This window comes from Heterodontus francisci, chromosome 23, assembly GCF_036365525.1.
Source record: "Heterodontus francisci isolate sHetFra1 chromosome 23, sHetFra1.hap1, whole genome shotgun sequence".
Lineage (NCBI taxonomy): Eukaryota > Metazoa > Chordata > Chondrichthyes > Heterodontiformes > Heterodontidae > Heterodontus > Heterodontus francisci.
The window spans coordinates 62852126-62864930 of record NC_090393.1 but is presented as its reverse complement, the minus strand read 5'-3'; positions in this window follow the sequence as shown (position 1 = coordinate 62864930).

Sequence of the window (12805 nt, the reverse complement as noted above, 5' to 3'; positions counted from 1 at the left end):
GTGATTTACTAATTGATAACCTGAACTATGATTTACTAATTGATAACCTGAACTATGATTTACTAATTGATAACCTGAACTATGATTTACTAATTGATAACCTAAAGTGTGATTTACTAATTGATAACCTGAACTATGATTTACTAATTGATAACCTGAACTATGATTTACTAATTGATAACCTAAAGTGTGATTTACTAATTGATAACCTGAACTATGATTTACTAATTGATAACCTGAACTTTGATTTACTAATTGATAACCTAAAGTGTGATTTACTAATTGATAACCTGAACTATGATTTACTAATTGATAACCTGAACTATGATTTACTAATTGATAACCTGAACTATGATTTACTAATTGATAACCTGAACTATGATTTACTAATTGATAACCTGAACTTTGATTTACTAATTGATAACCTAAAGTGTGATTTACTAATTGATAACCTGAACTATGATTTACTAATTGATAACCTGAACTATGATTTACTAATTGATAACCTGAACTATGATTTACTAATTGATAACCTAAAGTGTGATTTACTAATTGATAACCTGAACTATGATTTACTAATTGATAACCTGAACTATGATTTACTAATTGATAACCTGCAGTGTGATTTACTAATTGATAACCTGAACTATGATTTACTAATTGATAACCTGAACTATGATTTACTAATTGATAACCTAAAGTGTGATTTACTAATTGATAACCTGAACTATGATTTACTAATTGATAACCTGAACTATGATTTACTAATTGATAACCTGAACTATGATTTACTAATTGATAACCTAAAGTGTGATTTACTAATTGATAACCTGAACTATGATTTACTAATTGATAACCTGAACTATGATTTACTAATTGATAACCTAAAGTGTGATTTACTAATTGATAACCTGAACTATGATTTACTAATTGATAACCTAAAGTGTGATTTACTAATTGATAACCTGAACTATGATTTACTAATTGATAACCTGAACTATGATTTACTAATTGATAACCTGAACTATGATTTACTAATTGATAACCTAAAGTGTGATTTACTAATTGATAACCTGAACTATGATTTACTAATTGATAACCTAAAGTGTGATTTACTAATTGATAACCTGAACTATGATTTACTAATTGATAACCTGAACTATGATTTACTAATTGATAACCTAAAGTGTGATTTACTAATTGATAACCTGAACTATGATTTACTAATTGATAACCTAAAGTGTGATTTACTAATTGATAACCTGAACTATGATTTACTAATTGATAACCTAAAGTGTGATTTACTAATTGATAACCTGAACTATGATTTACTAATTGATAACCTAAAGTGTGATTTACTAATTGATAACCTGAACTATGATTTACTAATTGATAACCTGAACTATGATTTACTAATTGATAACCTAAAGTGTGATTTACTAATTGATAACCTGAACTATGATTTACTAATTGATAACCTAAAGTGTGATTTACTAATTGATAACCTGCAGTGTGATTTACTAATTGATAACCTGAACTATGATTTACTAATTGATAACCTAAAGTGTGATTTACTAATTGATAACCTGAACTATGATTTACTAATTGATAACCTAAAGTGTGATTTACTAATTGATAACCTGAACTATGATTTACTAATTGATAACCTGAACTATGATTTACTAATTGATAACCTAAAGTGTGATTTACTAATTGATAACCTGAACTATGATTTACTAATTGATAACCTAAAGTGTGATTTACTAATTGATAACCTGCAGTGTGATTTACTAATTGATAACCTGAACTGTGATTTACTAATTGATAACCTAAAGTGTGATTTACTAATTGATAACCTGAACTATGATTTACTAATTGATAACCTGAACTATGATTTACTAATTGATAACCTAAAGTGTGATTTACTAATTGATAACCTGAACTATGATTTACTAATTGATAACCTGAACTATGATTTACTAATTGATAACCTAAAGTGTGATTTACTAATTGATAACCTAAAGTGTGATTTACTAATTGATAACCTGAACTATGATTTACTAATTGATAACCTAAAGTGTGATTTACTAATTGATAACCTAAAGTGTGATTTACTAATTGATAACCTGCAGTGTGATTTACTAATTGATAACCTGAACTGTGATTTACTAATTGATAACCTAAAGTGTGATTTACTAATTGATAACCTGAACTATGATTTACTAATTGATAACCTGAACTATGATTTACTAATTGATAACCTAAAGTGTGATTTACTAATTGATAACCTGAACTATGATTTACTAATTGATAACCTGAACTATGATTTACTAATTGATAACCTAAAGTGTGATTTACTAATTGATAACCTGAACTATGATTTACTAATTGATAACCTAAAGTGTGATTTACTAATTGATAACCTGCAGTGTGATTTACTAATTGATAACCTGAACTGTGATTTACTAATTGATAACCTAAAGTGTGATTTACTAATTGATAACCTGAACTATGATTTACTAATTGATAACCTAAAGTGTGATTTACTAATTGATAACCTGAACTATGATTTACTAATTGATAACCTAAAGTGTGATTTACTAATTGATAACCTAAAGTGTGATTTACTAATTGATAACCTGCAGTGTGATTTACTAATTGATAACCTGAACTGTGATTTACTAATTGATAACCTGAACTATGATTTACTAATTGATAACCTAAAGTGTGATTTACTAATTGATAACCTGAACTATGATTTACTAATTGATAACCTAAAGTGTGATTTACTAATTGATAACCTGAACTATGATTTACTAATTGATAACCTAAAGTGTGATTTACTAATTGATAACCTGCAGTGTGATTTACTAATTGATAACCTGAACTGTGATTTACTAATTGATAACCTGAACTATGATTTACTAATTGATAACCTAAAGTGTGATTTACTAATTGATAACCTGAACTATGATTTACTAATTGATAACCTGAACTATGATTTACTAATTGATAACCTAAAGTGTGATTTACTAATTGATAACCTGAACTATGATTTACTAATTGATAACCTAAAGTGTGATTTACTAATTGATAACCTGAACTATGATTTACTAATTGATAACCTAAAGTGTGATTTACTAATTGATAACCTGCAGTGTGATTTACTAATTGATAACCTGAACTGTGATTTACTAATTGATAACCTAAAGTGTGATTTACTAATTGATAACCTGAACTATGATTTACTAATTGATAACCTAAAGTGTGATTTACTAATTGATAACCTGAACTATGATTTACTAATTGATAACCTAAAGTGTGATTTACTAATTGATAACCTGAACTATGATTTACTAATTGATAACCTAAAGTGTGATTTACTAATTGATAACCTAAAGTGTGATTTACTAATTGATAACCTGCAGTGTGATTTACTAATTGATAACCTGAACTGTGATTTACTAATTGATAACCTGAACTATGATTTACTAATTGATAACCTAAAGTGTGATTTACTAATTGATAACCTGAACTATGATTTACTAATTGATAACCTAAAGTGTGATTTACTAATTGATAACCTGCAGTGTGATTTACTAATTGATAACCTGAACTGTGATTTACTAATTGATAACCTGAACTATGATTTACTAATTGATAACCTAAAGTGTGATTTACTAATTGATAACCTGAACTATGATTTACTAATTGATAACCTAAAGTGTGATTTACTAATTGATAACCTGCAGTGTGATTTACTAATTGATAACCTGAACTATGATTTACTAATTGATAACCTGAACTATGATTTACTAATTGATAACCTAAAGTGTGATTTACTAATTGATAACCTGAACTATGATTTACTAATTGATAACCTAAAGTGTGATTTACTAATTGATAACCTGAACTATGATTTACTAATTGATAACCTAAAGTGTGATTTACTAATTGATAACCTGCAGTGTGATTTACTAATTGATAACCTGAACTGTGATTTACTAATTGATAACCTGAACTATGATTTACTAATTGATAACCTAAAGTGTGATTTACTAATTGATAACCTGAACTATGATTTACTAATTGATAACCTAAAGTGTGATTTACTAATTGATAACCTAAAGTGTGATTTACTAATTGATAGCCTGCAGTGTGATTTACTAATTGATAACCTGAACTATGATTTACTAATTGATAACCTAAAGTGTGATTTACTAATTGATAACCTGAACTATGATTTACTAATTGATAACCTAAAGTGTGATTTACTAATTGATAACCTGAACTATGATTTACTAATTGATAACCTAAAGTGAGATTTACTAATTGATAACCTGAACTATGATTTACTAATTGATAACCTAAAGTGTGATTTACTAATTGATAACCTGAACTATGATTTACTAATTGATAACCTAAAGTGTGATTTACTAATTGATAACCTGAACTATGATTTACTAATTGATAACCTAAAGTGTGATTTACTAATTGATAACCTGAACTATGATTTACTAATTGATAACCTAAAGTGTGATTTACTAATTGATAACCTGAACTATGATTTACTAATTGATAACCTAAAGTGTGATTTACTAATTGATAACCTGAACTATGATTTACTAATTGATAACCTAAAGTGTGATTTACTAATTGATAACCTGAACTATGATTTACTAATTGATAACCTAAAGTGTGATTTACTAATTGATAACCTGAACTATGATTTACTAATTGATAACCTAAAGTGTGATTTACTAATTGATAACCTGAACTATGATTTACTAATTGATAACCTAAAGTGTGATTTACTAATTGATAACCTGAACTATGATTTACTAATTGATAACCTAAAGTGTGATTTACTAATTGATAACCTAAAGTGTGATTTACTAATTGATAGCCTGCAGTGTGATTTACTAATTGATAACCTGAACTATGATTTACTAATTGATAACCTAAAGTGTGATTTACTAATTGATAACCTGAACTATGATTTACTAATTGATAACCTAAAGTGTGATTTACTAATTGATAACCTGAACTATGATTTACTAATTGATAACCTAAAGTGAGATTTACTAATTGATAACCTGAACTATGATTTACTAATTGATAACCTAAAGTGTGATTTACTAATTGATAACCTGAACTATGATTTACTAATTGATAACCTAAAGTGTGATTTACTAATTGATAACCTGAACTATGATTTACTAATTGATAACCTAAAGTGTGATTTACTAATTGATAACCTGAACTATGATTTACTAATTGATAACCTAAAGTGTGATTTACTAATTGATAACCTGAACTATGATTTACTAATTGATAACCTAAAGTGTGATTTACTAATTGATAACCTGAACTATGATTTACTAATTGATAACCTAAAGTGTGATTTACTAATTGATAACCTGAACTATGATTTACTAATTGATAACCTAAAGTGTGATTTACTAATTGATAACCTGAACTATGATTTACTAATTGATAACCTAAAGTGTGATTTACTAATTGATAACCTGAACTATGATTTACTAATTGATAACCTAAAGTGTGATTTACTAATTGATAACCTGAACTATGATTTACTAATTGATAACCTAAAGTGTGATTTACTAATTGATAACCTGAACTATGATTTACTAATTGATAACCTAAAGTGTGATTTACTAATTGATAACCTGAACTATGATTTACTAATTGATAACCTAAAGTGTGATTTACTAATTGATAACCTGAACTATGATTTACTAATTGATAACCTAAAGTGTGATTTACTAATTGATAACCTGAACTATGATTTACTAATTGATAACCTAAAGTGTGATTTACTAATTGATAACCTGAACTATGATTTACTAATTGATAACCTAAAGTGTGATTTACTAATTGATAACCTGCAGTGTGATTTACTAATTGATAACCTGAACTATGATTTACTAATTGATAACCTGAACTATGATTTACTAATTGATAACCTGCAGTGTGATTTACTAATTGATAGCCTGCAGTGTGATTTACTAATTGATAACCTAAAGTGTGATTTACTAATTGATAACCTGAACTATGATTTACTAATTGATAACCTAAAGTGTGATTTACTAATTGATAACCTGAACTATGATTTACTAATTGATAACCTAAAGTGTGATTTACTAATTGATAACCTGCAGTGTGATTTACTAATTGATAACCTGAACTATGATTTACTAATTGATAACCTGAACTATGATTTACTAATTGATAACCTGCAGTGTGATTTACTAATTGATAGCCTGCAGTGTGATTTACTAATTGATAACCTAAAGTGTGATTTACTAATTGATAACCTGCAGTGTGATTTACTAATTGATAACCTGAACTGTGATTTACTAATTGATAACCTGAACTATGATTTACTAATTGATAACCTAAAGTGTGATTTACTAATTGATAACCTAAAGTGTGATTTACTAATTGATAACCTGAACTATGATTTACTAATTGATAACCTAAAGTGTGATTTACTAATTGATAACCTGCAGTGTGATTTACTAATTGATAACCTGAACTATGATTTACTAATTGATAACCTGAACTATGATTTACTAATTGATAACCTAAAGTGTGATTTACTAATTGATAACCTGCAGTGTGATTTACTAATTGATAACCTGAACTATGATTTACTAATTGATAACCTAAAGTGTGATTTACTAATTGATAACCTGCAGTGTGATTTACTAATTGATAACCTGAACTATGATTTACTAATTGATAACCTGAACTATGATTTACTAATTGATAACCTAAAGTGTGATTTACTAATTGATAACCTAAAGTGTGATTTACTAATTGATAACCTGAACTATGATTTACTAATTGATAACCTAAAGTGTGATTTACTAATTGATAACCTGCAGTGTGATTTACTAATTGATAACCTAAAGTGTGATTTACTAATTGATAACCTGAACTATGATTTACTAATTGATAACCTGCAGTGTGATTTACTAATTGATAACCTAAAGTGTGATTTACTAATTGATAACCTAAAGTGTGATTTACTAATTGATAACCTGCAGTGTGATTTACTAATTGATAGCCTGCAGTGTGATTTACTAATTGATAACCTAAAGTGTGATTTACTAATTGATAGCCTGCAGTGTGATTTACTAATTGATAACCTAAAGTGTGATTTACTAATTGATAACCTGAACTATGATTTACTAATTGATAACCTAAAGTGTGATTTACTAATTGATAACCTGAACTATGATTTACTAATTGATAACCTAAAGTGTGATTTACTAATTGATAACCTGAACTATGATTTACTAATTGATAACCTGCAGTGTGATTTACTAATTGATAACCTGAACTGTGATTTACTAATTGATAGCCTGCAGTGTGATTTACTAATTGATAACCTAAAGTGTGATTTACTAATTGATAACCTGAACTATGATTTACTAATTGATAACCTAAAGTGTGATTTACTAATTGATAACCTAAAGTGTGATTTACTAATTGATAGCCTGCAGTGTGATTTACTAATTGATAACCTAAAGTGTGATTTACTAATTGATAACCTGAACTATGATTTACTAATTGATAACCTAAAGTGTGATTTACTAATTGATAGCCTGCAGTGTGATTTACTAATTGATAGCCTGCAGTGTGATTTACTAATTGATAACCTGAACTATGATTTACTAATTGATAACCTAAAGTGTGATTTACTAATTGATAACCTAAAGTGTGATTTACTAATTGATAGCCTGCAGTGTGATTTACTAATTGATAACCTGAACTATGATTTACTAATTGATAACCTAAAGTGTGATTTACTAATTGATAACCTAAAGTGTGATTTACTAATTGATAACCTGAACTATGATTTACTAATTGATAACCTAAAGTGTGATTTACTAATTGATAACCTAAAGTGTGATTTACTAATTGATAGCCTGCAGTGTGATTTACTAATTGATAGCCTGCAGTGTGATTTACTAATTGATAACCTAAAGTGTGATTTACTAATTGATAGCCTGCAGTGTGATTTACTAATTGATAACCTAAAGTGTGATTTACTAATTGATTACCTAAAGTGTGATTTACTAATTGATAACCTGAACTATGATTTACTAATTGATAACCTAAAGTGTGATTTACTAATTGATAACCTAAAGTGTGATTTACTAATTGATAGCCTGCAGTGTGATTTACTAATTGATAACCTGAACTATGATTTACTAATTGATAACCTAAAGTGTGATTTACTAATTGATAACCTAAAGTGTGATTTACTAATTGATAGCCTGCAGTGTGATTTACTAATTGATAACCTGAACTATGATTTACTAATTGATAACCTAAAGTGTGATTTACTAATTGATAACCTAAAGTGTGATTTACTAATTGATAACCTGCAGTGTGATTTACTAATTGATAACCTGAACTATGATTTACTAATTGATAACCTAAAGTGTGATTTACTAATTGATAACCTAAAGTGTGATTTACTAATTGATAGCCTGCAGTGTGATTTACTAATTGATAACCTGAACTATGATTTACTAATTGATAACCTAAAGTGTGATTTACTAATTGATAACCTAAAGTGTGATTTACTAATTGATAACCTGAACTATGATTTACTAATTGATAACCTAAAGTGTGATTTACTAATTGATAACCTAAAGTGTGATTTACTAATTGATAGCCTGCAGTGTGATTTACTAATTGATAGCCTGCAGTGTGATTTACTAATTGATAACCTAAAGTGTGATTTACTAATTGATAGCCTGCAGTGTGATTTACTAATTGATAACCTAAAGTGTGATTTACTAATTGATAACCTGAACTATGATTTACTAATTGATAACCTAAAGTGTGATTTACTAATTGATAACCTAAAGTGTGATTTACTAATTGATAGCCTGCAGTGTGATTTACTAATTGATAACCTAAAGTGTGATTTACTAATTGATAGCCTGCAGTGTGATTTACTAATTGATAGCCTGCAGTGTGATTTACTAATTGATAACCTAAAGTGTGATTTACTAATTGATAGCCTGCAGTGTGATTTACTAATTGATAACCTAAAGTGTGATTTACTAATTGATAACCTGAACTATGATTTACTAATTGATAACCTAAAGTGTGATTTACTAATTGATAACCTAAAGTGTGATTTACTAATTGATAGCCTGCAGTGTGATTTACTAATTGATAACCTAAAGTGTGATTTACTAATTGATAGCCTGCAGTGTGATTTACTAATTGATAACCTGAACTATGATTTACTAATTGATAACCTAAAGTGTGATTTACTAATTGATAACCTGAACTATGATTTACTAATTGATAACCTAAAGTGTGATTTACTAATTGATAACCTAAAGTGTGATTTACTAATTGATAACCTGAACTATGATTTACTAATTGATAACCTAAAGTGTGATTTACTAATTGATAACCTGAACTATGATTTACTAATTGATAACCTAAAGTGTGATTTACTAATTGATAACCTGAACTATGATTTACTAATTGATAACCTAAAGTGTGATTTACTAATTGATAACCTAAAGTGTGATTTACTAATTGATAACCTAAAGTGTGATTTACTAATTGATAACCTGAACTATGATTTACTAATTGATAACCTAAAGTGTGATTTACTAATTGATAACCTAAAGTGTGATTTACTAATTGATAACCTGAACTATGATTTACTAATTGATAACCTAAAGTGTGATTTACTAATTGATAACCTGAACTATGATTTACTAATTGATAACCTAAAGTGTGATTTACTAATTGATAACCTGAACTATGATTTACTAATTGATAACCTAAAGTGTGATTTACTAATTGATAACCTAAAGTGTGATTTACTAATTGATAACCTGAACTATGATTTACTAATTGATAACCTAAAGTGTGATTTACTAATTGATAACCTGAACTATGATTTACTAATTGATAACCTAAAGTGTGATTTACTAATTGATAACCTAAAGTGTGATTTACTAATTGATAACCTGAACTATGATTTACTAATTGATAACCTGAACTATGATTTACTAATTGATAACCTGAAGTGTGATTTACTAATTGATAACCTGAACTATGATTTACTAATTGATAACCTAAAGTGTGATTTACTAATTGATAACCTGAACTATGATTTACTAATTGATAACCTAAAGTGTGATTTACTAATTGATAACCTGAACTATGATTTACTAATTGATAACCTAAAGTGTGATTTACTAATTGATAACCTGAACTATGATTTACTAATTGATAACCTAAAGTGTGATTTACTAATTGATAACCTGAACTATGATTTACTAATTGATAACCTAAAGTGTGATTTACTAATTGATAACCTGAACTATGATTTACTAATTGATAACCTAAAGTGTGATTTACTAATTGATAACCTGAACTATGATTTACTAATTGATAACCTAAAGTGTGATTTACTAATTGATAACCTGAACTATGATTTACTAATTGATAACCTGAACTATGATTTACTAATTGATAACCTAAAGTGTGATTTACTAATTGATAACCTGAACTATGATTTACTAATTGATAACCTAAAGTGTGATTTACTAATTGATAACCTGAACTATGATTTACTAATTGATAACCTAAAGTGTGATTTACTAATTGATAACCTGAACTATGATTTACTAATTGATAACCTGAACTATGATTTACTAATTGATAACCTAAAGTGTGATTTACTAATTGATAACCTGAACTATGATTTACTAATTGATAACCTAAAGTGTGATTTACTAATTGATAACCTGAACTATGATTTACTAATTGATAACCTGAACTATGATTTACTAATTGATAACCTAAAGTGTGATTTACTAATTGATAACCTGAACTATGATTTACTAATTGATAACCTAAAGTGTGATTTACTAATTGATAACCTGAACTATGATTTACTAATTGATAACCTGAACTATGATTTACTAATTGATAACCTAAAGTGTGATTTACTAATTGATAACCTGAACTATGATTTACTAATTGATAACCTAAAGTGTGATTTACTAATTGATAACCTGAACTATGATTTACTAATTGATAACCTGAACTATGATTTACTAATTGATAACCTAAAGTGTGATTTACTAATTGATAACCTGAACTATGATTTACTAATTGATAACCTAAAGTGTGATTTACTAATTGATAACCTGAACTATGATTTACTAATTGATAACCTGAACTATGATTTACTAATTGATAACCTAAAGTGTGATTTACTAATTGATAACCTGAACTATGATTTACTAATTGATAACCTAAAGTGTGATTTACTAATTGATAACCTGAACTATGATTTACTAATTGATAACCTAAAGTGTGATTTACTAATTGATAACCTGAACTATGATTTACTAATTGATAACCTGAACTATGATTTACTAATTGATAACCTAAAGTGTGATTTACTAATTGATAACCTGAACTATGATTTACTAATTGATAACCTAAAGTGTGATTTACTAATTGATAACCTGAACTATGATTTACTAATTGATAACCTAAAGTGTGATTTACTAATTGATAACCTGAACTATGATTTACTAATTGATAACCTGAACTATGATTTACTAATTGATAACCTAAAGTGTGATTTACTAATTGATAACCTGAACTATGATTTACTAATTGATAACCTAAAGTGTGATTTACTAATTGATAACCTGAACTATGATTTACTAATTGATAACCTGAACTATGATTTACTAATTGATAACCTAAAGTGTGATTTACTAATTGATAACCTGAACTATGATTTACTAATTGATAACCTAAAGTGTGATTTACTAATTGATAACCTGAACTATGATTTACTAATTGATAACCTGAACTATGATTTACTAATTGATAACCTAAAGTGTGATTTACTAATTGATAACCTGAACTATGATTTACTAATTGATAACCTAAAGTGTGATTTACTAATTGATAACCTGAACTATGATTTACTAATTGATAACCTGAACTATGATTTACTAATTGATAACCTAAAGTGTGATTTACTAATTGATAACCTGAACTATGATTTACTAATTGATAACCTAAAGTGTGATTTACTAATTGATAACCTGAACTATGATTTACTAATTGATAACCTAAAGTGTGATTTACTAATTGATAACCTGAACTATGATTTACTAATTGATAACCTGAACTATGATTTACTAATTGATAACCTAAAGTGTGATTTACTAATTGATAACCTGAACTATGATTTACTAATTGATAACCTGAACTATGATTTACTAATTGATAACCTAAAGTGTGATTTACTAATTGATAACCTGAACTATGATTTACTAATTGATAACCTGAACTATGATTTACTAATTGATAACCTAAAGTGTGATTTACTAATTGATAACCTGAAGTGTGATTTACTAATTGATAACCTAAAGTGTGATTTACTAATTGATAACCTGAACTGTGATTTACTAATTGATAACCTAAAGTGTGATTTACTAATTGATAACCTGAACTATGATTTACTAATTGATAACCTGAACTGTGATTTACTAATTGATAACCTAAAGTGTGATTTACTAATTGATAACCTGAACTGTGATTTACTAATTGATAACCTGAACTATGATTTACTAATTGATAACCTGAACTGTGATTTACTAATTGATAACCTAAAGTGTGATTTACTAATTGATAACCTGAACTATGATTTACTAATTGATAACCTAAAGTGTGATTTACTAATTGATAACCTAAAGTGTGATTT